The sequence below is a fragment of the Mytilus galloprovincialis genome, chromosome 2, assembly GCF_965363235.1.
Source record: "Mytilus galloprovincialis chromosome 2, xbMytGall1.hap1.1, whole genome shotgun sequence".
In the NCBI taxonomy this organism is placed as follows: domain Eukaryota; kingdom Metazoa; phylum Mollusca; class Bivalvia; order Mytilida; family Mytilidae; genus Mytilus; species Mytilus galloprovincialis.
The window spans coordinates 28,033,424-28,058,829 of NC_134839.1; the positions used below are offsets into that span (position 1 = coordinate 28,033,424).

General features: G+C 31.8%; 1 long non-coding RNA gene across 1 annotated transcript; it reads right to left on the reverse strand.

Moving 5' to 3' along the window:
* Positions 1-14,708: 14,708 nt before the first annotated feature.
* LOC143063298 (uncharacterized) lies at positions 14,709-24,991 on the reverse strand. Its single transcript, XR_012974988.1, has 3 exons — positions 24,864-24,991; positions 20,634-20,764; positions 14,709-16,037 (listed from the first exon to the last, which is right to left on the reverse strand). It is a non-coding gene; the product is annotated as an uncharacterized LOC143063298 (long non-coding RNA).
* Positions 24,992-25,406: the final 415 nt, after the last annotated feature.

A 25,406-nucleotide genomic window follows, 5' to 3' on the forward strand; every position in this document is an offset into this window, starting at 1 on the left:
GATTAGAACTATTAGTGTTAATCATTTCGTTCTCTCGTTTTTTATGAGGAGGAGGAGGAGGAGGAGGAGGAGGAGGAGGAGGAGGATTATAATATGAAAACTCAAATTATGTTTCATTTTACTTCCGACATTCAACCAGTGCACATGGCGTCGTGGGAAAAGTATTTACAGAAGATTTATTATGAGCCATCAAATGCCGCTAGTTTTGCTGGACCGGATAAACTATACGCATTTGTAAAGCGAGATGGAAAATACAAACTCAGTAAATATAAGATAAGAAAATGGTTACAGAACCAAGAGTCTTATTCAATGCAGAGAGGTGTTCGACGACCTAAAAATCGAACTCATATAAATGTCGCCGGTATAGACGACCAGTGGTCTGCAGATCTCATGGATATGGTGAAATTTAAAAAATATAACGACGATTACTCTTACGTTTTGGTCGTAATTGATGCTTTTTCCAAATACATATGGCTGCGAAAATTGAAAAACAAACAGGGCGAATCCGTTGCTTCGGCATTTAAAGACATTTTTAAGGAGGGTCGTAAACCAAACCGAATAAGAACCGATAAAGGCCAAGAGTTCAGATCAAGAAATGTACAACGTGTTTTTCAAACCGAGGGAATTAATCATTTCTATGCCTTAAACGAGGTGAAAGCAGCTATTTCAGAAAGAGCAATAAAAACCATTAAGACCAGGATATTTGTTACTTTGCCTATAAACAATCTTACAAATACATAGATAAATTGCAAGATTATGCTGAAGGTTATAATAACACTGTACATAGAACCATAGATATGCAACCGAATGAGGTGTCTAAACAGAATGAAGAAAGCGTACATCTAGCTACATACTTTGCACGGAAACCATCAAAGAAAATGCCAAAACATTTGAGATTTAGATTTTCAATAGGAACTCGTGTTAGAATAACATATCTTAAAAATGTTTTTACTCGTGAATATGAAGAAAAATGGACCGGGGAGATATTTACAATATCTGGTAGATTTTGGAGAAACAATGCTGCAATCTATCGTCTCCAGGATTACAACGGAAAAGAAATAGTTGGGACCTTTTACCAGAGTGAAGTCCAGAAGGTTACCACGAAAGATGATGATTTATGGAAAATCGAAAAAATTGTGAAAACCAGAGGAAAGGGCCCTAACAAACAATATTTTGTGAAATGGCTTTATTGGCCAGAGAGATTTTCATCATGGGTTAACACACGCGATTTACAAGACTTGTAAATACTGTATTACTAGTTTAATAAAATATGTTTTTCTCGAAAAGGTTTTGTTGTCTTTGTATTTGAAATATTTGATATGTCAAACAATTTATATAATAAATCTTACCTTAAGCAATAAATTGTCAAAGTTATCCCATACATCAATTCCCCGTGTATGTCGTCGTTTATTACACGTTTAAATGTGGCGCAAAAATAAGGAGGCATGCGCATTTATATTGATTCTAAGGAATTCAAATAATCTCGCAGAAGAATTCAAATAATGTTGCAATGAGAATTCAAATAATGTTGCAATGAGAATTCAAATAATGTTACAATGAGAATTCAAATAATTTAGCAATAGGAATTCAAACAATTTAGCAATACGAAGTCAAGTATGGTTGAAATATTTTGTTTTCAAACTGGTAATAACAAATGCAGCTGGTGTATTTAACTAGACATAATTAAGTGGCTAAAGAGATAATCATCTGTTCATTGGCTTTTATTCATAGGAACCACTCAATTTTAAATCATGACCATTGATGTTAATCATGGCATGACCCGCTAGTTATATGGGTGATTAAGGACATCTGTCTTAAATAGCTGCAGTTGTGGGAAAATATCTACTTTAATTTTGCTATGAGTATATACGACAGATTTTAAATGTTAACTACAAAGAGGTTTTGTTTTTAATAATGTTTAGAAATAATCAAAAAGGATTATCTAAATTGAATAACGGTAGGTTATTCGTTCAAATAAAATTCCTATATAATTCAAACTTAAAAAAGTATCTAATTATTTATTAAATTAAATACGAAAATTAAAATTAAATGCACATAGTCAATTTAAAAGATCAATTTATCGGCTTTGATAAATATTCAACTAATATTCAAAGTTTGATTATATATATATACTGCTATTTGTCTTGTCAGTTACAAAGCTTCAGACCAGATGACCTCAATACACAATACAATCGTGTTGGAAGCTGCAAGGACAGATGTTTTCATAATCAACTGTGAAACAAATCATTTAAACCTTTATCGTCAAGCTACAACGAAAAACATTGAATTAAAAGATAATTATTAAACCTAATTCAACAGATCATTATATCTTAACATGTTTTTATTTTCTTTTAAGTATGATATTCTTCTTTCAAAATCATTTGAAGTAAGAAGATCAATATTTAATTCATGCTAATTATCTTTAAACAAACACGCGCAAAGGTCAAGTGAAAAAAGGCATACATAAGGTACTAATAAGCCTAATTACTCACCATGCATATATTACATATTTATCCTACTAAAAAAACATAGTATTACATAAAACTTATAATATGCATTATTATGCAATAAGTCAATTATCAATATTACGCAATTAATGCAATATGCATTATTACACAATAAGTAATTAGCAATATGTATTATTACACAATAACAGGTATATGCATTATTACGTAATCTATAAAAAAGAAAAAAAAACGCGGGAAAAAGTGGTCTATACGTATGAGGTTGACTACTCATGTTTTGACCATTTAATACCATATATATATTACAGTTCTTTGGGAAAATATGAGCCCTTTTGTACTAAAAAGTGTTATACAAAAAAATAAATATTATAACTTATATTGACCCCTCATAAAAGGGATATTTATAACATTAAGGGATTGTTCTGAACCTGATTATGACTTGGATGGAGAATTGTCTCATTGTCAGTCACACATACATAGACCAGATTTAATTACTCAATTATTTCTTGTTGGACAGGGAAAAAATACTCCATAAATTAAAGAAATGTAAAAATATAAGTGATAAATCAAGTTTTAATATAGTCAAAACCTACTATTTTATGTTTACAAAAAAAAATTATAATCGCTCGCCTTTACTTTTTAAGCTTCGCCTCAAAAATTTGCAAATTAAATATTTTTTTATTAAAATTTTCAAATCGCTCGCTCGCCCCAATTTTTAGAGTCCAAAAATCCGTAGAACAAGAAATTAAATTGGTGTGGCCTTATAGATGTATATATATAATACTAGATCACACCCGCGAAATCGCGGGCATACACAGTTGTAAACTGTTGTAGGATGAATTTTTGTAAAAGATATTATGTCTGGAGAATTTCATAAAAGGTATCAAAATCCCCCTCACTTTTGTTCCTAAGTCCGTTATCTGTTTCCTTTCTGTTAAATACAATTATGTTCATGTCTCTGGCCTCTAACCACAATAGTTCTACCCCTTTGCTACAATGCATTTTCTTTGTAAAATTCAAATCAAATTATCAAATTAAAAATTTGCACCGCTTCAAACATAAAATAAATGTAACTTCTTATAGACCATTATTATTCTAACAAAAATAAATATGCTTCTAGGACAATCCATCAGTGCTTTTTTTTTCTTTTAAGGGCCCTATTAGCATGCCAATGGTAGGATTTTAATCTTGTATAAATGACGAAGGCTAATTTGAGGGGTCACGGATCGGAGGGGTCCTCATCCCGAAATCCCGGGCTTAAAAACATGAAATCCCGAGGTGCCGAATTTAAAGACATTCATACTATTTTTTACCAGATAACATTTTTGTTGGCTTTGGGGATTCCGTATATCGTCAGATAACTGTGCACCACTTATTGCGGACTTGTTTTTGTATTGTTATGAGTTACAATTTATGACAAAAATAAGCAAAGACCCATCGAAACAACATCTGATAAACAAATTTAATAATACTTTTAGATATTTGGATGATATTTTGGCTCTCAATAATGACGACTTCAGTATGTATATTAATGAAATTTATCCTGTTGAACTTACTTTGAATAAAGCTAATACTAACAATGACCACTGCCCTTTTCTCGATCTTGATATCTATATCACTAATGGAAAGCTGAATACTAAAATTTATGATAAAAGGGATGATTTTTCATTTCCTATCGTTAATTATCCGTTTTTAGATGGTGACGTTCCCTTGTCACCATCTTACGGTGTTTATATATCTCAACTTGTACGATTCGCTCGTGTATGTAACAATGCTTTAGATTTTAACGAGAAAAATTTATGTATTACTGAAAAATTATTACACCAGGGTTTTCGATATCACAAACTAGTCAAAACATTTACTAAATTTTATCATCGGTATAAAGACATCATTCGTAAATATAGCTCAACATGCAGACTTCTAATACGTTCAGGTATTTCACATCCAATTTTTTATGGAAATATTCTTTATAAAGCACAAAGGTGTCAGTATTCACCTCAGAAACTTACAAAACCTTTGAATAGACTTATTAAGAAGGGATATAATTACGATACTGTTGTCAAGTCATTAAAGATTGCATATTTTGGCGTTAATATTGAGTCACTGATAAGGTCTTTGCATCGGAACTAAACACATTTATTCTAAAAACAGTTGTTGGCATGACACGGGTTATGTTCTTCTCATATATGTTATGATGGTATGATACTAAACCCCTAACGGGAAGGATTGTGCCTGATGTTCATTTGATGAAATCATAATCTTTCAGTCAGTTTAATTGAAGTCTGGAGCTGGCATGTCAGTTAACTGCTAGTAGTCTGTTGTTATTTATGTATTATTGTCATTTTGTTTATTTTCTTTGGTTACATCTTCTGACATCAGACTCGGACTTCTCTTGAACTGAATTTTAATGTGCGTATTGTTATGCGTTTACTTTTCTACATTGGTTAGAGGTATAGGGGGAGGGTTGAGATCTCACAAACATGTTTAACCCCGCCGCATTTTTGCGCCTGTCCCAAGTCAGGAGCCTCTGGCCTTTGCTAGTCTTGTATTATTTTAATTTTAGTTTCTTGTGTACAATTTGGAAATTAGTATGGCGTTCATTATCACTGGACTAGTATATATTTGTTTAGGGGCCAGCTGAAGGACGCCTCTGGGTGCGGGAATTTCTCGCTACATTGAAGACCTGTTGGTGACCCTCTGCTGTTGTTTTTTATTTGGTCGGGTTGTTGTCTCTTTGACACATTCCCCATTTCCATTCTCAATTTTATATCCCGACATCTCGAAATTCGAAAGAAAATAATCCCGGACCACGAAAGGATCAATCCCGATATCCCGAGCTTAAAAACATCCGATCCTGACGTCCCGAAAAAGTCCTGCCTCCCTCAAGTCTCCACCCTACTTTCATTTTGGCCAAATTACTACTTTCACTTTCAACAATAAATTTTTATGCTCCATTTAAGGGCATTATGTTTCCTAGTCTGTGTGACCGTTCGTTCGTTCGTCCGTCCGTCAGTCTATCCGGCTTCAGGTTTAACTTTTTGGTCGAGGTAGTTTTTGGTGAAGTTGAAGTTCAATCAACTCGAAACTTCTATAATACTTAAATTACGAGGTCCAATTTATCAGCCGGCATCAGGTAAAAACGACATATCAAAGAATTCAACTTTATATATAGCTAATATAGGACAATTGTGTAGATTAAAAATTACACCACTCCAGACCCTTTTGTTTTCCACATAATTTATATTGCCAATAATTAACAAGTTCCGGGTCGAATCCGGTACCGATACCTAAAGTATATTCACCTGTTACCCATTACCTTATCTGTACGTTCCGCATCTAACAGGCGCACCACCAAATGGTGTATTTGATATTACTGTATACACGGGTCATAATCACAAAGTCGACACAAATAAATTCAATCATTGTCAAATTGTTCCCTATTGTAGTTTTTTAATTAGTAAAACTTTCTAAGATAACAATACGAATACTAAAAATTTGGACTAAGGCGTATATATAGGTACAGTTTTCAATTTGTTAGCGGGCATGACGCAAAACAGCGAATCAAAGATTTGAACTTTATTGGACAATGCTGTTGATTAAAAAATACTCAATTCCAGGACCTGAATATTACCAATAATTGAAAAGTTCCAGGTCGACGGGTTCAAACAGAAAGATTTGAAAGCAGAGAAAACTGTGTATCTTATAATCGGCACGACTTTATCAGATGACAATACCAATACTAAAATAAGGCTTACGCATAGTTATATACTTTAATTCAGTCACGGACCCGCGATATCACGGGTGTGTTCTAGTATTAAATAATTATGTTCCCTATGATATAATCTTTCTAATTTTGAATGCCAAGTTAGAGATGTTACTCAATTTCACGTTCCACTGAACATAGAAAATGATAGTGCACTGTCTGTGCCGATGTGGCATCCGTGTGCTATGGACACATTCTTTTTTCTCTTGTTTTAATTATTTCAATATATATGCAACTGGTATGACCCCTTAAATAGTCATTTCAAAGAAAACAGTAGACAGTATTTTACAGAACTAGCTATATAGAACACACCCGTGATATCGCGGGTCCATGACTGAATTAAAGTACATAACTATGCGCAAGCCTTATCTTAGTATTAGTACTGTCATCTGATAACGTCATGCCGATTATAAGATACACAATTTTCTCTGCTTTTCTTTCTGTTTGAACCCGTCGAACTGGAACTTATCAATTATTGGTAATATTAATTATTTGGAAAACAAAAGGTCCTGAAATGGAGTATTTTTTAATCAACAGCATTGTCCTATATTAGTTATAAATAAAGTTGAATTCATTGATTCGCTGTTTTACGTCATGCCCACTAACAAATTGAAACTTATTTTTAGTCCAAATATTTAGTATTCGTATTGTTATCTTAGAAAGTCTTACGGATTAAAATACTACAATAGGTAACAATTTGACAATTTAGTAGTGTCAACCCTGTGATTATGACCCGTTTATATAGCATATTAATCCTGAATACACCGTTTGGTGGTGCGCCTGTCAGATGCGGAACGTACAGATAAGGTAATAGGTAACAGGTGATTATACTATTAGTATTGGTATCGGACTCGACCCGGAACTTCCTAATTATTGGCAATATCAATTACGTGGAAAACAAAAGGGCCTGGAGTGGTGTAATTTTTAATCTACACCTTTGTACTATATTAGTTGTATATAAAGTTGAATTCTTTGATTCGTCGTTTTTACGTGATGACGGCTGACAAATTGGACCTCGTAATTTTAGTATTATAGAAGTCTCTATATATCATAGTATTATAATCGTAGCGTAAATGTTGATAAACGCGAAAACTAATTGTCCTCTCTAATGAGGTATAATAGTTGTGGTTCTTGCGATCCAAAAACCATTATATGGACTGAACGCTCTGATTGGTTTATTTATTTTTCATTTTTATTATCCATCATACGATTGATCCATAAACCATAATATGGAGAACGCGTTGATTGGCTTATTTATTTTTCATTTTTGTTATTCATCATACGATTGGTTGTAGTTGTGCATGTTTAAAACCGGAAAACCTATATATGACCAAAAGTCAGTCTCAATCTCAGAATCAATATCCGGACTCCCTTTTTGTCGTTTTTCTCCCAAAATAACTCAATCTGAATAATCATAAGAATGCATTACAAATGCGACTATGCATGTTACCTATAGGACAGAGAGGCATGATGATTAATTTATTGTGGAAGGGACAGAAGCGACACACAAAATGAGGTCTTCTCGTTTAATAGTATAGATATATCAATATCCAGGATTGAACAGCGTTCATTGTTAATATTACATGTAGCTTTATTTGAAGACAGTTCGGCAAGATAAATCTCTTTAGTGTACATGCAGAAGTCGTCATTATTGGGAGCCAATATATCACCCAAATATCTAAAAGTGTTATTGAATTTGTGTAGCCGATGTTGTTTCGATGGGTCTTTGCTAATTTAAGTCATAAATAATAACTCATAGAAATGCAGAAACAGGTCCGCAATAAGTAATCACCAATATAAGCATGCAATTTATCAAGTACTTACAACGAGTTTTTGACATTCAAAAAGTGGTTTTTTTTTTCGAATTCCTTTTTTAAACAATCCATTACCAGGTTTTTTTTTATTGTGCCAAGTGTACTAGTTTGTAGAATAGACAGTTTAGTAGGGGAACAGTGGAACAAAGTCAGTTTGTATTAAAGTTATGATTATATTAAATACATATTCAAAAATATTAGATTAGGTAAACTACCCTGTTTTTAAGAGTAGACTAGTCAGAAAGATAACCAACCTATCTGTCTGTAGGACTAAGTTACTTCGAAAGGATGGAAGTATAACTTACCTAACAATGATTTCATGGTTCAGCTAGCAAGCAAGGTAACCAAAGTTATTACCTTTAGCTACATACTCATTGAAATCGGCTGTAAAAGGGTAAACAGGTTTCGTGCTTTATCAAATTATCAACCCTGAACTACAACGTTCCTACTCTTTTCGATAATGCATGTAGTTTATTTACCAAATGCTGTGAAATCGGATATTCTCTTTTTCATCGGTGGTAGTGGAACGGGGATATTCATAATAACCGCTGTATATTTAAATTTGAAAAAGATTTTTTTTCAATTGCGTAAGATTTTGTGGCTTACCAGTGAAGAGCTCCACACGTAGGCGTGCATAATTATAATTGGACGTGTCTAAAACATACCATGATCAGTGGTCACCAAATTTCAGTAACATGTCTGCTACGAACGGGAAATACAAAATCCGCTGAAAGGATACGCATTTTACCCATTCAATTTCAACATGATGTTGTCTAAAAATCCGGTTCCATGCTACTTATCTCCTGACATAGAAGTCATTCTTTTCCAGTTTCTTTAACAGCGGTTGCTCGTCCTTCATGAGTATTTTATACAGCAACATCATCACCAGTATAATAAGGTACGATCCTGGGAATTTCCAAAAGATAAACAAGTCTAGAGATTTCCAAAAATCTGAAATTCTGATAACAAATATTTTTAATCGTGTTTCAAACTGAAGACAGTAAATTAGAAACTAATTTTGCACAAACGTCAAATAAGGTGGGGTGATTCCATAAAATTTCACAACAAAATATAGAATAAGAAAATGTGGTGTGATTGCAAATGATACAAATCTCCTCCACAAACAAAATACATGAAAATCCATAATCAATAAGTTTTAATTATTTAGCCAAAGGGGAGCTATTAAAGAGACTATTCTTATTTGATTTATAAATATTTACCCTGACAGGCTGGCATTAATATAACTCTCTTTACACAATCCATGTAGTTTTAATACTCCCCTTTGAAAATGTGTCTTAAAAATTTATTTGTACATTTTGTTAGGCTTATAATTGATGTAGCCATCACGAGATTTTCTATCATAACTAAATTAACATATAGCTATTACTTGAAAGAATTAGTGATTATTTCACCTCCTACTTGATGTCATTTGTTTGCTTCCAGTTTATGTATGATGTAGATACAAATTTAAGGGATACTTGTATTGGCAAATCTTTTCCGATGTTAAGTTTGGCTGAAAGCACTTTGAAAGTTAAGAAACTGTACACGAAAATTGCCATTGAAAATTGTTTTTCTCGTATATTGTTATTATTAGTTCTATGGAAGAGAAAACTTGATAATCGATGTGCTTCCTCAATTGAATCGGCGTATTCTTTATAATAAAACAATATTTTTATTTTTTACAAAATAAAGCGAAAATATGTTGATATTTAATACTTTTAAAGGGACTTTTTGCGGCGGGAGAGGGAGAGATATTTATTATTTTCTTCTTTTTTTTTGCGTTGCTATGTAGAATAAGGTGTTCAAATGAAACCTGACAAAAAATAGAACAATATAAAAAAAAGTGACAATTCCTTTTTATTACTTTGGTCAATATCTGCTGTTTTCCCCATTCCATCTCTAAAGCGCTGACTTGTTGCATTACACACACAGATGTTCCAACTCAATATTGCATTTGTAGTGTGTTTACACTGCTTGTTTTTTCCTGGTACATTCTGTTTGTAAACTGTCCCTAAAACGTTATAAAATGCAGTTTTTGTATTAGTCAAGGGGATGACACATTGTTTTGTGATAAATGAGAAGCTTTTTCGTCCAATTCAAGTTGGGAGTAATTAGTCAACAAGTACTTGTTATCACGGTAAATTGGATCGTTTTCATTTTTGACAAATTATACTTAGTGTTTTGAATGTTAATATTTTCAAACATAAACAATGCATTTTTTTTAAATTGTATGAAACAAACTAATGTTATTATAATGTATTACACAGATTTATAACATATCATTCTTAATGGTTTATATGAGAGTCAAATTACTCCATCTTTTTGCTTTTTATAGTCGGTCTATTTGACCTTAAAAACGGACAATATTACTTGCAATTAGTTTAGGTTAACGACGATATCATCTATCCAAATAGTTAAGAATCAGCATTAATCAAACTGTTCTCTATATTCATTTTTCAAATATCAAAGATTTTAAAACCATCATATAAAGTTGACATTTGATAGATATTGCTTTTCTTTTATGCCCTTTTCAAGTGTGTTTATCCTTGATTATCTCCTAAAACAACTCGTTTTGTAATATCTGCTAATGGTATCATATTAATGTGCATCTAACGAAGGATAACCGGTAAATTTATTTGATCAAGTTGAACACTATGATATAAATCAAACTTCTCTTAAAATCACTTAACATTTCAAAAAAAGAAGGAGAAGATATAAAAGGGGATAATGAAAAAAAACCTAAGTGGAAGAAACTATAACCATGAACTCAATTTTCGGCTCTCCCTTGACACCATTTGCGAGTATGGTCTTGAGGAAACGATGATTGTCCGTCGGAAGGGGACGATAAATGGCTGACCCGTGTTAAGAGAGAGCCATATCTCTTGCACGTTAAAAAAACCCTTGTAGATTTCTAAAAAGAGTCTAGCTAATGCCGCTACAAGGCAGCACTCGTACCCGCAAAGTGAAAAGGGATTAATATAAGTTGCAAAACTTGTTTCCCAATCCACTATAAATAAATATGTTTGAATTAAACTATAAACAAAAGGAAAAAGGAAAGACAAATAGCAGTCCACCTTTTACTACACCGCATAGTTAACGAAGCAAGACCAACTCAGTAATGTGTAAATCAAAATAGGACAGGTCGTTGTGAAACATTTCTGTATTAACCTATGAGTAAGAGTAGTAAACCAAGATTTAAGATTCGTAAATGGGTTTTAGCTGACCTTGCCTAAGGTCTATTGTAAGCTATTGTCTTTACTTGGAGTTCATTGTCTGTTATCGCCTGTTAACTTTACAAAAATCTGTAGCCACCTGGCCAATTGCAAAACACTTCGCCAGAATCACCAATAGAGTGTCGTTCTTATAATGTGTGCCAGATGTATGTACCAGCCGATTGAGATAGCATCCATGGATAAAGAAAGAACATATGGGTAAAATACAAATATCGTCTTTTATCTGAAAACAATTATACCATAAAAGAAAGAGGGGAGTTTATAGCGAAAATCTACAATCTTTGTTGACCAATTTTGCGTACATTACCTTATTGGAGTTATTTCTATTGGATCATGATATTTTATATATTTTTGTGTTTTGGGATATAATCTTGAAAGCTTTGATAGAAAGTGCGAAGTTTTCAACAGCAAAATTGATCTAGGAGACAAGATCGATTTTCACCAATATTTCGACTTTTTTTTACTCTAAATGTACGATAAATTCTTTTGACCAAAATTGTCATATGGGTTATCGTTCTTAAATAAGGAATTTTAAACTATGGCCTGCATTAACGTGGTTTTTAAAGTTCCAATAGGTAAAGAAATGCTCAGATTTGCAAATAATATCAACAAGAACATATTTACAAATAAAGGCGTCAGTATGCTTTTTAAAGAAGTTGTAGCCTATTAAAGATTAATTTTCTACATTTTGCAATTGTATTGCTTTCTATAATTGATAGAGAGACACTAAACTAGAAGAACATATCTGCAAGTTAGTGAAGTTAAACATTGACATCAACTTTTTATAACTTCTAATCGGAGATATTGCCTACAAATGACATTATTTTCTCATTTTTGCTTTTTTGGCGGAAGTTCTCTTTAAAACTTCACACACCAAAAATGATAAGCAATATAAGATCTACAAATAAGGCAATGATAAAAAAATATGAAGTAAAAATAAAATCTTTATAATAGTTATTGCCCTCAAATTATTATATTTACTAATTTCTTGATATCATGAATACTATAATATATATACTTAAACTTTGAAAAGAAAAAAAACATCACCAAAAAATGATTAAAATGTTTGAAATCGTCTATCAACTCCATACAGGATTATTTGCCCGAAAATCACAATGATAAGATGTTTTGTTTTTCACATTTGCGTACCGTATTACATGTATTTTGAAAATTAAAATGGATACAATCGAGTTCTATACAACATAACTTATCGGAATATTGACCCTTTGGTGTACACAATTTCTTGATCCATTGTTTTAGTTTTAAGGGAAAATGCCTGTTAGGCGATCCATGCTGCCTGCAGCCTTCAGTTCATATTCAAATCAAGATACACAAATCGGTGAGAGCAAGACCAGGTGTGTCTCTAGGGTAAGTGACTTTTGTCAAATTCTTTCTATGACTACGACATTCCAAAATGTCGTCTTTAAAACCTTGAAAGATATTATTTTATTTATACCATTAAAAAGCATATGAATAATAGCTTCATTGTCCTTCTGTCATGCTAGGAATACAAGTGTCCCCTCCCTTGAATATCGTTTTATGTGTGAGATACAGGTGCAGAAATGGAAATAGAGGCAACAGTAGTATGCCGCTGTATAAAAGTCATAAATCGATTGAGACAAAAAAAATACTCTTTTGCTTTAAGGCATTATTTTCAACCGTTTCATCTGATCATCTTCTAAATGTGGGATAAGAAGTAAACGGAACAGTATCTGAACTATTAAGTGATAGGATATCAACTTTATAGTGAAACACTTATTTTTTTCATTCCTTTATGAAACCTCTGTATAAGTCGGGCTAATACAAATTAAGGAACATTTCGACGAAAAGAGAAGCAATTCGCTCCCATCCCATCAGTATGCCAACTATGTGATAAAAAATAGTGTCAATAAAAAGAGCGAAGCATCATAATGGAGTCGATTTTGTTACCTCTTTCGATAAATTGGATTTGATTCATTAAAAAAATTGCATCTAATACTTGGTGCATCACACGCCATGCATTTGAAACGTTCTATACCGTTAACCTAAGAGGTCTTCAATGTTCATTATTCTGTCCTTTTTGTTCTTGATTGTGTAATATTGTTATTTACTTTTTTGGCTATTTTTGTCATGAGGGTTAAATTTCTAAAGGTTAATTTTCTTATACGAGCAAGAGGTGCTTACGGTGTCATCACGTCCAATTTCACTACTTTTGAGTTTTGTGGATTTCCTCAAATTTTGCTTGTCACCTTTATCTGTATCCTCGTAATATATTTATGAGCTTTGAACATCAGTAAACTACTGTTACCTAAATCTTTTTTAGTATGTTAATATAAAACGTAACCGCTTTGACCATACAAAAGTAAAACGCAACTTTAATGCCCAGGCTATCGAGAAGCACGTCCATAAATTCGCATGTTTAAGTGAAACACATATATTATTCCAATATAAGTGAAAAACACAACCATAATTCACATCTAAATGTAAATCGTTATCTCTTTGATAAGATTAATGTTTAAAAAAAATAACAACTCTTGCAGTGATATTGTCCAAGCCAAAGAATTTGATAATGTGAGTTTTAAACTAAAATATATCAAGACCACGTTAATGCCACACATAACAGAGTTTACGATGTTAGCATAAAACCAAATACTTTTACATCAAAATAAACTAATCTGACAATACAAGCTTTAAAGAATATCAGTCCTACCATTCTACCATACAAAGTGAACATTCAGAACAATTGATATAAAGAATATAAACTTGTACATACAAAGTGACTACCTTATCAATCTCACACTGGTTATGCAAAAATGACCACAGGTCTGGAAAATCCGATGGACCTTTTTCGTTCTTAATTTGGTGATTACCTCGTGATACCCATTCCCAATTTGAATATTGGTCATATGTATGCTTATATGTTTCATAGTTTACGTCATTTTTTATGAGCTAGTTCACATTTTTGTTAAAGGTACAGTTGAAGCCCGCCTCGTGGTGCTGGATATTCTCGCTATGATGAGGAACAATCGGTGGCCTTGTGCTATTTTCTGATCTTTGATCGGGCTGATGTCTCTTTCACACATTTATCGTTTCCATTCTCAATTTTGAGATCAAATTCTTAACCTTTCCTATTTGACCTAGGGAATGAAGAGTACAAATAAAGGCAAAAATAAAGATTCTTTGTTGCATAAATCTGCATAATTGTACTTCTTTTATATAAATTTCCATTATAAAACTTAATCAGGGAAGATCCCTCTTCTACATGTTTTGCAATTTACAAATTATTGTAATTCAACATTAATTTTAACAAATATGAATATTATAGAAAACTGGTTATTATTTCTACCATCAGCATGACCGCAATAAGATTGGTCAAATTGGTAATGCATTTCTTTGACACAATTAAATTGGTCAATGTTATTACACATGCTTGATAATAAAATATTTTACATAATTCATGTTATACTCATTTGGGACTTTAATAATAATACATTGAGCCATTCATTTTATGTTTTTGGATTCACAGAATCGAATTAAATAAATATATAATCTATAAATAATAAATAAATGTCGGATTAAACACTGGCTGTCGTACTATGTATGTGTTCGTTTTCTGAATCAACGATTCTATATGCTACTACTTTGTTTGCTTTCGAATCACCATATGTAACAAATAGTATGTAATTGTTTTGAAAAAATCGGATTGTCACTGCCTGAGGTCTTTTTATGCCCATGTGTGCCGTAACAATGTGTTGCACAAATTTGCCCTCACTAGAGAACATAGATACCCTATTATTGTAATAGTCTGCTACAATTATATTGTCTTCATGGTCTGTGCATACACCATGCGGAAATTTAAGTTCTCCGTCATCGCTTCCATATTTTCCAAAGGATTTAATGTGATCTCCATGCCTATCAAATAGTCTTATGCAGTGATGCCCTGAATCTGACACAACAATGTTACCAGAATGTGACAATGTGACATGGCGAGGGGATTTTAGAGAAAAGCTACTTTCATCGTCTTCTGGTATTGTCCTGATAAGTTCACCTTTATCGGAAAAGATATGGATTTTATTTTGTTTAATATCGGAAACTATATATCTGTTTCTCCTATCTACGATTACACCACTTGGATACTCTAGTACATCTTCCCCAAATCTTAATTTTTCAATTCCAGCGCAAGACATAACGGAAATACACTTTTCTCTGCTTAACGTAACTGCAAAAGCCCCACTTGGTGTCGCTGCAGCAGTCCATGGTTCTGACCGTTTGCCTACTTGGATAGTTTTGACCAAACGACCGCTACCGCTATAGACCAGCAGACTGCTATTAAGAACGTCAGTTACAATAACGGTCCCATTGTAAATGTGATATATTCCTGTTCCATTACGTAGTTGGCCTTGTTCTGAACCCGTACTTCCAAATCTATTATATAAGTAAGCTTTAAACCTATTGTCAGCTTGCTCATATTCGTCTAGTAAAGAGAAAGTTCTGATTTTTCGAAGACCCTGATCTTCTCTTGATATAATGGAAATAGTGTCCTCTTTTTTAAGTAAACTTAAAAAATCTTCGCGTTCGAAGGATCCACATGATACAATACTATCCTTGTGTTTCAGATGTCCTAAATTAGTGAATAGTTCTCCGTACCCACTGTCTTCTTCACTGTCGATATCTTCTGTCATGATACTAAGTCCTGGATTATCAAACCCACCTATATTAAAAGAGACCCTTCGTTGGCGACTGATAAGTACTGGTGATGATGGTTTCTTTGTTTTACTTGGACCTGGAATGAAGTTGTAAGAATATAGATTTTTTTCTCTAGAATTTATGATACAATATGTTTTATGTAAAGGCATTATTTGACTATTTAATCTGGATACAATTGTAAATGTATGTACCGACATTCTTTACTAATATGTGTCTAGTTCAAATTTTTATTCAGATAGGAACAGATACACTCTTTTTTTTATATATATATATATATGTGACCATGACTGTGTATTAATGACAAAATCTATTTTTTTTAAATCACAACATTGTTATACATTATATCAATATGTAAATTTTGCAAGCTATGCTTCTTGTTGTCCTGGTCAATTTTTTGAATCGAAATTAATTAAATTTCTATAGCTATGAATAAATAATTATCAGAAAAAATATAGTGTTTAAATTTTATATGTGCATTAATTTTCGGAATCAATCTACCACTTTTTGAAGTTTTGTGCGGATTGCATTTTTGTGTTTGCTTATAAGCTTTACAAAAAATTAAATAATACCATACACAGTAACAATTATTGATAGTAATTGTCCTACCTGTACAATGTTTATCTTTTGTTGAAAGAATGAAATTCCTAAATTTCATTGTAGTAATCAATTATTCATTTGATTTTTAAATAATAATATCAATGAAATGAATATGACAATAATTAAATACCAATTGACAATTTTATATACAATTTATACTTAAATACTTAGATGTGAGAAAAACGGACTGACGTCACAAACCAAAATTATAAATTCAAATATGTATTAATATTCAACACTATCAATAACAATTAATAATTGAAATTTATGGATTCATGTTAAATGTATGAAATTAAACAAATTTCATTGGCAGATAAATAATGTTAGTTGAAAAAAGTGCACAACATGCTTGTTATCATAATTGTCATTGAAATATCAAAGATTGCACGAGGGCTAGACATGAAATTTGTTTCAAGTTGTCACACTATTAAAAATATTTACACGGCTTTTCCAATATGCGTGTTTGTTAATGCCTTAATTCAATTCAGAAATTAGTGACATTGAAGAAATGATTATCGTTAAAAATCTTTACTTGAAAAGTTCAAGGGAAGGAAAAGATGTTACACAAAACCACACAAGGAAAAGCCAGATTTATGATAAATCCTGGAAACATTAAGTATGCCATGGTGTGATAATTTGTTCCTCTGCATGCAGACTGCATTGTGATGTTTTATCTGCTATTGGTTGATAATTCGTTGAAAATACACGATGTGTATTTCTTATACTTCGAGTATTTTTCGTTTTTAAATAATGTTTGAAAACAAAATAACAAAAGTACCAAACTACAATGCAAATTCAAAAAGGAAAAGTCCATAGACATTGATAAATCAAAAACTATTAAACAACGGATTAAGCATGATCTCTTTCAAAAACGTTATATCAATTCTCTTATTTCTATAATGTATCTATTTTTTTAGTTCAGTGACTTTTTCACTATTTTTTTATTTAATTTTACTTTATTTATTTACTTGTATTGTATTATTCCTTACTTTCAATTCAATTTTCTGTTTTATCAAAATAATATGGAAATGGAGGAATAAGTCATAGACACAACAACCCGACCAACGAGTAGACAACAGCTGAAGGCCACCAACGAGTCTTCAACGCAGCGAGAAAATCCTGCACCCGGAGGTGTGCCTCAGCTGGCCTCAAAATAAAATTGTGTACTAGTTCAGTGCAACTGAACGTCACACTAAGTCCAAAACATACAAATGAACCAAAAATTAAAACATACAAGACTAACAAAGCCCAGAGGCTCCTGACGTGGGACAGGCGCAGATATGAGGCGAGGTTTAACATGTTGTGTGCGATCTAAACCCTCTCCTATCCGTCGAGCCAATGTAGAATAAAGAAACACATAGCATTACACACAGTAAAACACATTTTAAAAGAAGTCGGAATCAGATGTCAGAATAGTTAACAAAATAGTTAACAAAAGAAATAAAGCAGAATGACAATGATACATAAATGAACAAAGAACTCCTAGTAGTAACTAACATGCCAGCTCCAGACCTCAATTAAACTGATTATGTCTTCATCATATGAAATTCTAGTACAATCCATCCCTTTATGTGTTTAGTGCCATCATAAAATGTATGAGAAGAACATAACCTGTACTATGCCAACAACTTGTTTTAGAATAAATGTGTTTATTTCCGATGCAAAAACCCTATTAGTGAATCAATATTAATACCAAAATATGCAATATTTAGTTATATGATTTTTTTTCAGCGTGAGTATATTTGTTAGACTCATATTGACACCCGATCATTAATCGAAGTATGTTCCTCAAACCAACGTCGAATGTAAAGTCACGATCTCTAATCATTGTTCAGTGTTTGTATCCTGTAATCTACTAACGAGTTTCCATACTTCAGACAAGTGTCACTTCACTAATTGTGTTGCGTTGATTTATTAAAGATTGCTTGAACTAAAGTCAGGAAATAGAAAATGGTAAATTTGTATGCAGGGGCAAATTTTAATTGTGCTTTGTATTGAGGATTGTCTCTTTGGCATTCATATTACATCTTCTTACATGTATATCTATTTTAAGAGTGTTTTTGATATGTTTTTGATATAGAATGGCTAAATAAGTCTGGTAATTATACACACACCATATCATAATGAGAAGACAACCCTAATTAATCTATAATTAGTTACAAGATCAGTTGTTTTTAGTAATTCATCAACATTAATCAGTAGCTATCAACTTGTCTTATGACACTTGTATTTTTAGATGGCGGTTTTTTTCTGCAATTCAGTGTTTCTGTCGTTCCGTTGTTTTCCTCTAATAATTAATGTGTTTCCCTTGGTTTTGTTTGTGACCTGGATTTGTTTTCGACTATAGGCTCATGACTATTGAACTGCGGTTTACTACTGTTGCCTTTATTTAGGCAATGTTTAAATAAATTGTGGTGTTTGATTTGTTAAACTCTATAGATTATCCTATGGAGAATATCTGTCGCATAGTGGTCACATATTTAGACGATTGAAATAAAATATATGTTTGTGAATTCAAGGTTACTATTGTTATTATCCTTAACGAGCGCATGTGCATGAAATTCGCCACCTGAAACAATGATACATAGCATGCACTGCGTTGCAATCCTAGATGTAGCCAAAAAGGAAATGTAACATTCGACTTATAAAGGCTATATTTTATATAAAGTAGTGTGTGGAGATGCAAAGGGTAAGGGTTAGGGTGAGACAGTACACGAGTAGAAACACTGTTCTCATAATTAAAAGTTCAAATGCCGATGACGGAACACAATTTGTTATAATCTAAAAATTTGCGTTAAAGTATATGTTAGCCATTTCACAACCCAAACTATCCTATACGACTACCGACAGCGCTTACATTTATTTCTTTAATTTTGAGCGTTCTTTATGAAGGTTAATGCACAAAAATGCTTTGGACGTACGAAATAGTTAAACATCTTTACAACATTTACAAGATATCAATACTCAGTTATCATAATCCATATCAAATCTACTGAAGTCCCGCTTTAAAAAGACATACTTTCGGTAATTTCATACTGGTATTTGGTCATAATTTTGAAAACGACTATATTTGGTTGTCAAAAAAAAGTATAGGAAACCAAACATTTGAAAAATAGAATAAATATGAGGATGACCGAAATTTATGCTACAAGGCAAACCTGCTGGTTATCTTTGGAGATAAAGAGATTGCCGGGTTTTTTTCTCTCTCTTTATTTGTATTTTCAAATTAGAAATACATATAGTTGTATACTGTAATTAAGGATTACATATTTTGGTTTTAATATTAATTCACTGATAGGGTCTTTGAATCGGAATTGAAACATTTATTTTTAAACAAGTTCTTGGCATGATATGGGTTATGTTTTTCTCATATATGTTATGATGGTATGATACTTAATCTCTGAATGAAGGGATTGTTCTTGATTTTAATATAAGGATGACATAATCTTTCAATTAGTTTAATTGAGGTCTGGAGCTGATATGTCAGTAACTGCTAATAGTCCTTTGTTAATCTATGTATCATTATTACTTTGCTTAGTTTGTTTTGTTACCTGTTCTGACATGGAACTCGAACTTCTTTTAAACTGAGTTTTACTATGAGTATTGTTGGGTGTTTCTTAATTCCACATTGGCTAGAGGTATAGGGGGAGGGTTGAGATATTTTTTAAAACATGTTTAACCCCACCGCAGTTTTGCGCCTGTCCCAAGGCATAAGCCTCTGACCTTTGTTAGTCCTTTTTGTTTTTTTAATTTTAGTTCATTTATATGTTTTCGATTTTATTGTGACGTCCATATATACTGAACTAGTACACATTTTTTAGGGGCCAGCTGAGGACCACTTCGTGTACGGGATTTTCTCACTGCGTTGAAAAAAACAAATTGATGGCCTTCGGCTATTGTCTGCTCTTTGCTCGGGTTGTTGTCTTTTTGACAGATTCCCCCATTCCCATTCTGAATTTTATGTACTAATTTCAAACATAGGTAAACTATTGTTGCCTTATATTTGAAACAATTTCTTCCAAATCAGGTTTAAAAAATATATTTTTGATATATGATTTTTATTTTACTTAATTACCTCGCGCCATATTGCTATCCTTCACTGGTGTTTCCGGTTATTACTTGTAGACTTATTGTAATTGTTGAAAACAGTTTTCATAAAACAAACCGGTAGCTCTAATCATCCACTGACACTTTTTTCACAGGAATCTATAATACGAAAGATATAAATGTCAAACACATCATCATTAATGGGTTAATTAACATATTGTCATTAATTTCATCTAATTTATTATCATTGAAATATTAAAAAAGAATGATCGGTTGTTAGCATATCATATAATTAGACCTACATGTTAGTGTGAACCCAATTAATAATTTGCGTTGTTTTAATATTGCTTTTTGTTTTTTGTGTGACTCTACACCACTGTGCTGGTAAGGGGATAATAGGGCTCTAAAATATATGTCAACCGTGTCACATTGTGTATGTGCCTGTCCTAAGTCAAAAACCTGTTAATCAGTGTTTTGATTTTTTTTTATCGTTTAATAACGTGGAAGTTAACGTCTACTGATCAATGTATGGCCTTCAACAATGACCAATATACCTATTGCATAGCAAACTATTCTTAAATAACAAACGTTAAAGCTACAACTTAGTCAACTAACAATGGGGTTTATTTACAAACAAATTAAAGAAAAAACTAATTTGATGCCGATGTATACTAGCAAACAGCAATCACTGAATTACTGCTCATGACTTCGGACTGCCACAAAATATGACGGGTTTAAACACGTTTGCTGGCACCAACTTAACCAGCTGGAAAGGTATTATAAAAGTAACAGAACAACATAATTTCAAAAAAAATATGTTGATAAGGGCTTACATCAATAGATCGATACACAAAACTAATAAAAACTCGAAGGGAACACCTAGTTCAAAGCCAATATCAACTTATAGAAGTCATGCATGAAAACACCTTAGGCAGTTATACAAGAGAACGTTCCATTGAATCTACCAACGACAATAAGGTCATTTATTTTAAATTTAAAATAAGATATAAAATTCATTTCTTATGATTTTTTTTATGTGAATACAAACTGCGATAGCCACATTAAATTTTGTTTTTGTTGACAAAATTCTGCCATTTACATTAATTTTTGTAAAAAGAAATGTTTCCATGATCAATAGTAGTTCTGAACCTTTATGCCTAAAAGCACAAGGATTTACAATAAAGGATTTGAATGGCCTCGAACATTGTATATACTTAGTACTCAAAAACGTTAGAACAAAATAGAGATGTGGATTTATGTGAACAGATACAATATAGACCCATGTTGTGTATGTGTGAGTATATGCCACTAATAAGCAATTGACAAGAGAGCGTTTGGTGAAAACCTTCTTTGCTCTGTCTTAGTTTTCTTTCTTTTGTTTTGTGTACTGTTTGTCTTTTCGTCTTTTTTTCGGTCTTTTGCTACATCAGAGATTTTTCGACTAATAAGTTTGAATATATCCCTTTGGTATCTTTTCCCGCTCATAGTTTTTTTATATACATCAAGGGTGAAAACATGATATTTAAGTAAAAGAAACAATTACATCAACGGTACCTATTTTACTGCGTTATATATATTAACAGTGGTACACCACTGTTGTCTTTATTTACTGTACATCATGTGCATTCCTATAATTAGTATATCTTCAGTGATTCGGTTTGCAAATATGTGTTTGTCAAAAACCATCTACAAGTGTTAAAGATCCGGTGGACCAACACAAAATCTACATTCGTATAAAAAATCAGAGCTATCAAGCTTTTAAAAGATTTTTAACTAAATTTCCTTATTGGTCAGTTAGCTTGTTTGTGTTCTTTCTGTTGCTATATGTTTCTTGCTATTTGTACTATCTTTACTGTCCGGTCATACAATATGTGTATGGGCGGTGTACCTAGCACAAAGACAAAGGTCAAGGACAAGCATAAATATCTTATATATCAGTTGTTTGTGCTTTTTGGACCTTTTGGATTATAGCTCTTCATTTTTTATATAAGCTTTGGATTTCAAATATTTTGGCCACGAGCCTCACTGAAGAGACATGTATTGTCGAAATGTGCATCTGGTGCAAAAAATTGTTACCGTTAATTTTATTGTTTAGTCATATTATATATTCTGGATATGAATAAAATATACAACAAAAAATGCATTACATTGATTGAAGCCACCAGTTAAATGAACTTATCTATGACATATCCCTTGATAATAAAACAATATTTTCCATAATTCTAGTAAAAATCGTAAAAGACTGAAGAAGTCCAAAATATTTCGTGAATTGATTGATACAAACAAATAACAGATAAAACCCTTTATTTAATACTTTGGAAGTTGTTACCATAACTGATTAACCACAACAAGCTTATTGATTATTGTTATAAGAACAGCCAATCGGGGCAGCTCATACAGTTCCTTGAAACGCCACCATCTGCAAAAAAGACAGCTTCAACTCTTATGTACTAAAATATTTGTAGTCAATTCAAATTTGATAAACAAAAGTCATTAAAATACAAAACAATCCAAAGTTTAGCAATAACTAAACAAATACAAAGAAATGAAAAAAAATTATGACAAAGTCTTAAAAAAATGAAATAAGGAAATAACAAAACAAAACAAAAAATTAAAAATTGCAACATGTACATATACTCGACATCCAAGAACAAATGTTCTCTCATTAAAGCTGAAATATTTGGAAACTATTTCAAACTGTTATTATGGATTGCATTCTAGAATTATGGGAAAACACCAATTGAAGCTAGTCTAAAAATGAGAAAGGAACTATTCAAAGTGAACAAGCTGTCAAATTCAAGTTAAAAATTTGACTCAAATTTTCATATTAATTTATAACACACTAAAACATGTATATGATTTAAAAAAAAGTATAAAATTGTATTAACAATAAGTCGCCCCGGTTACATGTATCACCATTTCATGTGTATTTATGTCTAGATGTCGTTGAACAAATCATCAAGATAACCTCTGAAGGAAAAGAACCACTAGCTCGGGCCTGGTCGGAAAGAACAAACAAGAAAGTAGTACATATTTCCTACGCATAATTGTTTCTATGTCAATAAGTAAAACACATTTGGGTAGTTTTGGTATCAAATGAAAGCTTTGGGACTTTTAATAACTTATTTAAGATTGAACAATAAAAAAAATATTTATTTTAGAGCTCGATGTTAAGGCCCCTTTAAAGTTCCAATAGCTGGTTGTTTCCAATAGAAAATCAATAGCTTGCAGCAGTTTAAAATTATGACACATATTTTCTTGGTGTTGAAACGTGAAAATAAATACAGAATTAATAATTGTTTTCATTTTGTACAAATACTAGAATTTTTGAATTCTTTTAAGAATTTCATATTTTTTTTGGGAAAAACTGGTGCCATTATATAGCAAACAAATAATCTGAAAAGAGTTGTTATTTTAATTAGAAATTTTCAGTTCATTCTATGTATATTTTCTAATGATACTCAATTAAAACATCAATTGATTTAAACATCTGTCGAAAATGTCACATTCTTTCTTAATCTAAAGTACTTGTATTGATTTGTATAAGTTAGTACAAATGTAAAACAATCTAAAATGAGTGCCTTGGTATCATAGAACGCCTAGTATAAAAACGATGATTGATCGGCGACAATATAGACACATTTGATATGATTTCTTTTATCATATTTTAGTATTTTTTTAATGGCTATAAATGACTTTATATTGCATGTACATGTCTATATTGTCATATATATATTTGTTATGTTTTATCACTTATCCGTGTACACAATTTCTTGTTTACAATTTAAATATTATTTATTTATTTTTTCCTTTTCCTTCTACTTTTATAAATGTCATTTCCTTTAAAGGTCGATCGGACAGTTGGACTAATTTTGTTTTATTTTCTTATGCTATTTTCATTATCAATAATATAATTATTATTACTATCATTATAGGTGAATGGAACACAAGGTGAATGAAAATTTTACGCACATCGAAATAACCAGTTTTTACTGGCTGTGGAAATAACATTATATAGCTTTCAAAAAAAGAAGTAGCCTTTATTACGTCTATCATTTTAAAGAAGAAGTGTTTGCTTTTATATTAACATATTTTAGTAATTTAGTTATAAATTTGTTTCTGTACTTTCTCAAATCTGTAAATAATATGTACTTTAATTATTGATGTATTTTTGTCACTAGGATTGTAAAAATAAATAAAGTCGCTTTGATTGTAGCAGTATTAACATTAATTCGATTAATGATATATGGAAACTTACTTGTTTTTCTAGTTTTGGAGCGGTATAATAGAGCCATGTAATACCAAAAGATCAGTATACGATTTAAAGGTAAGTATCTTTTAAATTGAAATGTGTACGTGCTATGCAAATATATTCTCAAACAAACGCACTGATAACTTGTCTGTTATATAGATAACCTATCTTTTTAACAGTTTTATCATGCTGTAATTATGTTTACAAACTGCTGGTTACATTTGCAAATTTGAACTTTTTTATTTACGATAATAACATGATACAGGTTGAAGTCAGATTGATTGATTTTATGTTTGTTGACGTTTAACACAACTTTAACGCATTTATTTTGCAGACGAAACACGCGTCTGGCGTATGTACTACTAAATTTAGTCCTGGTATCTATGATGAGTTTATTTATCAAATCCTAGCTGCTAATTTTCATTAATAGAGAAAGCCATAGTACTTGGATACAACCACCAACCTTCGGTAGAAAAACTAAAAAATACTTTGTGTTTTTGGATCATAGTTGGACCCTAGCGACGAGTAGGTTGCGAACTCACAACCTTG